Source organism: Parasteatoda tepidariorum, chromosome 4, assembly GCF_982258835.1.
Source record: "Parasteatoda tepidariorum strain Cologne lab strain chromosome 4, Ptep-v5.0, whole genome shotgun sequence".
NCBI lineage: Eukaryota > Metazoa > Arthropoda > Arachnida > Araneae > Theridiidae > Parasteatoda > Parasteatoda tepidariorum.
The window spans coordinates 97438529-97445911 of NC_141758.1; the positions used below are offsets into that span (position 1 = coordinate 97438529).

The 7383-nt window shown below is 36.0% G+C and overlaps 1 long non-coding RNA gene across 1 annotated transcript; it reads left to right on the forward strand.

Moving 5' to 3' along the window:
• Positions 1–1185: 1185 nt before the first annotated feature.
• On the forward strand, positions 1186–7345 carry LOC147812061 (uncharacterized). The gene is made up of 2 exons (XR_015432886.1): positions 1186–1343; positions 7055–7345. It is a non-coding gene; the product is annotated as an uncharacterized LOC147812061 (long non-coding RNA).
• The last annotated feature ends 38 nt before the right edge of the window (positions 7346–7383 follow it).

A 7383-nucleotide genomic window follows, 5' to 3' on the forward strand; every position in this document is an offset into this window, starting at 1 on the left:
AGTTTTTCCATGTGCTAATCCATTTTGGGCATATCCGTGGTTAAAATTGTTTGCTAAAAATTTCTTTATTAATTTATAAAAAATTTTCCATGTGCAAATCCATTTTGGGCAAATCCGTGGCTAAAATTATCTACTAAAATTTTTTTCTTTGTTAATTTTTCCATGTGCAAATCAATTTCGGGCAAATCCGTGTTAAAATTATCTATTAAAAATTTTTTCTTTGATAATTTAAATAATTTTTCTATGTGCTAATCCATATCGTGCAAATCCGCGGCTAAAATTATTTGCAAAAATAGGCAATTTATGTTTCTCTTTTCTATTTTATATGATTCTTAAATAAATATCTCTGTTCTGAATTTATTTATGATCAATTTCTAAAATTATCCAGTATAATATTACCTTGCGCACATCCATTTCGGGCCCATCCTTGGTAACTAACAAATCAAAGCTCAGAATAACAAATCACTTCAGCAGTGCAGTAAGAACGACACTTTAAATTCTCTTGTTACACTCAATTTACGCTTTTGTTTTCATATTTTGTAATCTGGCAATCTTTCTGCGAAAACATTTTTAAATCATTCTTGAAAAATTTTCAGTCCGTGTAAGTAGATCTGATTTTGCTACTCGCTCTACAGTCCCCTTTTTAATGTTTTTTCTTTTTATTTTATCTTATTTTCTGTTTTTACATGTTACTTATTTTTACTTTTTGTGATCTATTTTATTTGTTGTTATTTTTATAAAAAAATTTTTGAGTTCTCCTCACACTATTGTGTTAATATATTTTGCTTCGGCTTTATAGATACAATATCATGAAACACTCTGTTTTGCGGATATAATCCTGTGGGCTGACGAAAAGATTATATCTTTTTTTCGGTTTTTTTCCGTTTTTTTAAATAAAATTAAATCCTTTTTTTTTTAAAACTGTTGTCTGTTAATTTTTTACTTATTATCCCCCCCTTTTTTTCATTTGTCTATTATTTTTCTTTGTTTTATTCTTCATTTTGAACATATATGTTTCTTATATATATATATATATATATATATATATATTGATTTGGCTATATTGATACAGCATTAGAAAGTACTTCTATTTGCAGATATAGCCTCGGGGGCTGATGAAGATCTCTCAATTTTGTTTTTGTTTTCCGGCTTTTTAATATATCTTTTTTTGCTTCACAGATATCATCTTTTGGTTGAACGTATATTCGGATGAATATATTGATCCTAGAGCTGAACCGGCCATTTATTTTTCAATGCACGATTCCAGAAGACTTGTGAATCCTTTCAAACATGGTATTAAGCTTCTAGCGCCAGGATATCATTCTATTAAAGTAACCGAATATGTGAGTATTGCTTACGAAATACAAAGAGTAATCACGAAACTACTGTCTTGCAATCACGAGATGATCCCCTCCCCACAATAAAAGAAACGTGACTGAGAGTTTATCATGCGATTGGTAGACATTAAGGTCTAAAACCTCTTTCCTATAATATATATGTCACGGCGAAAGACCGAAATCGGTGGTTGTTGACTTTCACTGGTGAATGTCGACAAACACCAAATTCGTCGGTGAAAGATCAAATATTTCATTACATTCGGACCCTCACCGGTGTATGTCGACAATCACAGATATGCTTTGGTGAATGTCCGAAATATTTATTACATTCGATTTGATATGAATTTATTCGTGGATATAATTACATTTATTCGATATTTTAACCCTAGACTGATGTTTTTTTAAGGTTAAGTGCCACTGCCCGGTATACCCTACACTGATGTTTTTTAAGGTTAAGTGCCACTGTCCGGTTTACATTTGCCCGGTATACCCTACACTGATGTTTTTTTAAGGTCAAGTGCCTCTGCCCAGTATACATTTGCTCGGTATACCCTACACTCATGTTTTTTAAGGTCAAGTGCCATTACCGGTATATATTTGACCGATACTCCAAACACTGATGTTTCTTCTAATCTATCGTCAGTAAGTATTAAAATATAGAATAAATATAAATATATCAAATAGATATAATAATATTAACGACCGGTGAATGTCAACATTCTCCAGATTTTGGTGTTTCACCGTAACATATATATCATTCAAAAGATGGGTCACGACAATTTTCTTTCTTCAGTCTTTCTATTTTTGTAGGCACTGTTAAAGTTTTTGGCATGCCAATGTTATACCAGCTCTCTGTCATGGTCTTTAAAAAGCAGGGATCCTCGTTGTTGGAGTTCAACTGATTTTCAGCCAAATCTTCCTTTTTCTATTGAAAAATTAATTCAAAACAGCTATTATAAATTTGCAGAGAAGATAGGACTCATAAAGATCGAAAATCACTTGCATCATATGACACAAGAGAAGATTTCTCATAATAAACAGGCATTTGGCGGTTCTCTTATTCTTGCCAAGTTCACGAATTGCACAAGGCACACGCCAAATCATTAAGTTTGATAAAATATTTAACATTCTAGATCTATTTGAAAACAACTTTCGACAATAATCATTAGAAAAGGTGTAAATAACATGAACTAGGGCTCTACAACTCTATCTTTCCAACCCCTAGCGGCGTAAGAGGTCATTCCAGGTTATGGATCGCTATGAAAATCTCTATCTTTATGAAATATCTTGCCTTCCTTCCATGTTTGTGACCACTGTGATGAATTAGCATGCAGATGCTATCGATGATAATATCTCATTATATTTCAAATGATAATTTTTTGTTAATATTTTTGTTATTATTATTATAAATATCTGAATACTGTTACAAGGAACTGGATGAATTCCAAACAACAAACTCCTCTAATTATATTATAGGACTGAAAAAAAGCGTTTTCGTCAATCCATTTTCAGTTATCTGCCACCATCCACTTAACTACATCTGCAGTGTATAAACGCGAAGTAAATACTGATCGGGGCGCTAATTTACAATCCAGCGGCCTTTAACTACTCTCTTTCTCTCTCTTATTTGGAGATTACCTGATGATGAGAGCCGCGATGGCTCAGGGGATAGAGCACTAGCCTCCCAATGAGGTGAACTGGGTTCGAACCCCAGAGGTGGCTGGTCGATAAGAATTCCGCATTCGACTTGCGCTAATCACAGTGCTGACGTAAAATATCCTCAGGGGTAGATGGATCATAGGTTAGAGTCCCCTTATCGTCAGGCTAACAGTGAGAGGTTCTCGTGGATCTTCTCACCATGTAGCGCAAATGCGGGTTAGTTCCATCGAGAGTCCTCCATGAAGGCTAAATTTATCCCAATACTTGGTCCAGGAGTGCTCTTGTCTTCTTGATTGGGTTCCAAACTAGAAAGCTACGGAGTTGAAAGAATTGACTATTGGTTGACTATTAATGAGTAGTCTTAAGCGGGTTAGTTCCATCGAAAAGTCCTCCATTAAGTCTAAATTTCCCCCCAGTACTTGATCCAAAAGTTCCCTTGTCTTCTGGATTGGGTTCTAAATGACAAGGTAACGGAGTTGAACATTGGTAGTCGTAAACTCAAAATTTGGTCGGCTGTTCAATGACGGTTATAAAATAAAATATTTATTACCTAAACTGAAAAAAAAAGGAATCAAGTTTTTTTAAAAAATTTACGGAAATACCAAAGAGGGGGAAAAATTCTAATCAATTTTTCAATTTTTGATAACATTTCAAACTCAAACAACAGCAATGTGTAAAAAAGCTTTAGATTAAAGCATTGAATTACAAATGTTTTATTTTCACAAAACAGTAGCACTTCCTTATGTCAGAAAGGTCTTGCAGTTTTACGTATTGTTCCTCATTTTTCTTGACGTAAGTTTTACTAAAGTCAATGAACAGTCGGTAAAATGTTTGAGTTTACGGCTACTAGCCTTCAATTCCGCAGACTTTTAATTTTGAATATGATGCAGAAGAGGAGGGAGCACCCGCATCAAATGTTAGAAGAAATTCGCCTTAGTGAAGGACTTTTCTGATGAAACTAACCCACTTTTGCGTTACATGGAGAGGAAAATCCAGTAAACCACCCACTTTTATCCTGACGGCAAGGAGACTCTAATCCATGATCCGTCGACCCTAGAGGATATTTTAAGTCAGCACTGTGGTCGGTGCAAGCTGTGTGCGCAATTCATTTCGACTAGCCATTGCTCTGATTCAAACCACATTGGAAGGTGAGCGCTCTATTCCCTGAGCCACCACAGCTCTCTGAGCCACTACGCACATCCGTTAACTATTTTAATTTAATTAACTCTTTCATAATTTTTTTCTTGTCAATAGCGCGCACTTCATCGATGCTGGCTGAGACGCAGTTGCTGATAGTCCACGTATAATATGGAATCCCGCCAGCCCAACAAGGGCAAATCTTAAAACACCTTACTTAAATAGGGAATTGGACGTAAAGAGCGGAGGCTTGGCGACAAAATTAACAGCGTATATCTTTTGTCTAACGCCCCTGACAGTTTATCGACTTTTCTGTTTCCGCCTTCACAACAGGTGTTTAAACCGATTACTTTTTACACGTAATCGCTGATTTATCAGTGCATCGAAATTTTCATTGGGGAGTGAGCGGGATGTAATTTATGAAATTCTTTAAGTAACTCACTTTATCTAATTGAATTACCCGTTAGAAATCACTTTTATTTAATGGCCACCAGGTGTTAAATGGTTATTGTGCTAATCGTGGGTTTGTCTCGTTAACTCGTTTGTCGTTGTTCCATTGGCATAAAACTTATAATACGCCTGCAGATTAACCCCTACCTTTTCGCTCCCGTGAAAACGACGGGGTTAGATTTCGCCCTCTTTTTTTCGCTCCCGAGATATTTCTGGGCTGGAGTGTTCAGTAGTGACAAGCAATAAGAATAAGACTAATTCATTTCTTTTTCCCAAAAAACATTTTGTTTCGCTTTTTACTCACCAGATGGCAGTACCAAAATATTTTTAAGGTAATTATAGATAGTTAGTTTATTTTAAACTAAGTGCCTATTTTCAAAAAAATAGGTACTTTTATGACCGTTTTCTTGAAAATTAACCGATCGTTAAGGGGTTAAAGGAACCAAAATTTCACATATTTTATATTTTACTTTTACGCATACTAAGTTCGAACAGGAATGATGCCTCCTCTAACCATCAAAATATACACCTTAAAGTGAGTTATCCGAATTGCATAGATGGTACTGACCCGAGGCAAGCTGTAGTAGAGAGTTTTTATCCTTTTCTCTGATTTCATTGGGGATGAAAACATGGGCATTAAAGTAACAGAATATCAACCAAAGGGAGGAAGAACAGCGGGATATCAAGAGAAATATTCATTCCTAGCAAAAGTGGTTGTCACAATCAAAAAAGGAGAACGGAAAATGATGATACACTATCTGACAAAAGTATCCGGACATCCGGTTTTTAAGGTGGTGGAAGCATAATGGTGTGGGGGTGTTTCTTGTGGTTCGGTCTAAGTCCGTTAGTTCCTGTGGTTGGAAAAACGAACTGCACTCCCAACTCTATGGCAACATTTCAGCCTATTTCTTTTGCAGCAGGATAGCTTCTACGTTCACACATCGAGGCTTGCACAGACGGGATTTGACGAAATGGCTGTTCAAAAACTAGACTGGCTTTCTCCTAGCCCTGATCTAAATCCTATAGAACATTTTGGGAAGAATTAGAGCTCAGATTACGTAGCTAGCCAAAACGATCCTCCTCACTGCAAGTACAGCTGTGATGGAAGTCTGGAAGTTAATTCCTATGGTCACCAATCAAAAACTGGTGGAAAGTGTACCCAGACGTGTGCAGGCTGTCATCGATGCTAAAGGGGACCAACATCAAATGAATATGCGCCTCAAATCAAATGAATATGAATATGTGCCTCAATCTAATATGCTGTCCATATTTAGTGCTACTGTAATAGGAGTGTTACATACTGGGTGCCTAACACATATTTTGCTCCTTTACTCCCCAAGTCAAAGTTCTTGATGACCCCATCAAAAAAATCTTGATGGTTTATGTTGGTTTCAGCACGATTCATAATGGTCCAACAACATTTGATGGTCATCATTCTCCAACATTTACCATTATGCGTTCATGGTTTTTGATATGCCAATCTTGATGGTTTATGTTGGTTTCAGCGCGATTCATAATGGTCCAACAACATTTGATGGTCAGCATTCTCCAACATTTACCATTATGCGTTCAAGGCTTTTGATATGCCAATCTTGATGGTTTATGTTGGTTTCAGCGCTATTCATAACGGTCCAACAACATTTGATGGTCATCATTCTCCAACATTTACCATTATGCGTTCATGGTTTTTGATATGCCAATCTTGATGGTTTATGTTGGTTTCAGCGCGATTCATAATGGTCCAACAACATTTGATGGTCATCATTCTCCAACATATACCATTATGCGTTCATGGTTTTTGATATGCCAATCTTGATGGTTTATGTTGGTTTCAGCGCGATTCATAACGGTCCAACAACATTTGATGGTCATCATTCTCCAACATTTACCATTATGCGTTCATGGTTTTTGATATGCCAAACAACTTCCATCATTCCGTGATGAAAATTTCTACTTAAATACAATAGGATGCTTAATCATCAAGAGAATTTTGATTCTCATAACCAACAATTCATGGTGATCCGTGATGGTCCATGATGGTTCCAACTATACATTTCCATGATGGTTTAATGGGAAATCTTGTTGGTTCTCAGGAATAAACCATCAAAACAATTTGCTTGCTTTTTCTTGTTGACCCATCGTAAAACTGTCCAAATTCCTACACTGGGGTGATGGTGGCTCATGACCGTTTCAACATTTGATTTTTAAGAAACTATGATGGAAAGTTCTGATGGTTCAACGGGAAGGAATCATCAAAACAAGCTGGACCATCATAAATCAGTTCGAATACCGGCATTGGGGTGATGGCTACCATCAAGAATATCTTGGTCTATTAACAGAAAACCATCTAAAAATTTGACTTGGGCCCAGTGTTTATTGTAAAATTGAATTCCACCCTGTGTTAAAATCTGTGTCATTCACTTCCGTGCAACCAATATTATTTTCAAAATGTTGATGTTATTTTTTCATAGGTGGAGCAACATCTCTTACCCCAACCTTATGATACAAATTGCACATTGTTTAATCCTATAGGAAGTACAGAAGAAAACGTTGACATAATGGTATGGCCCACCTTTATTGTATTGTATAGTAATGATTTATTGTATTGTAGTACTGAAGTGTGTACCCTGTTTTATGTATAGTAGTATTTTATGCATGCTATGTTTTATTGTATATCGATATCTCCCATGAAAAACTACAGAGTAGAGAAATTGTTAATTTCAAGTTACTGAAAAATTAACCCTTTCTTACTCTGTTTTCTCGATCGCAACGCTCGAATACGTCATCTGGGGAGAAGACT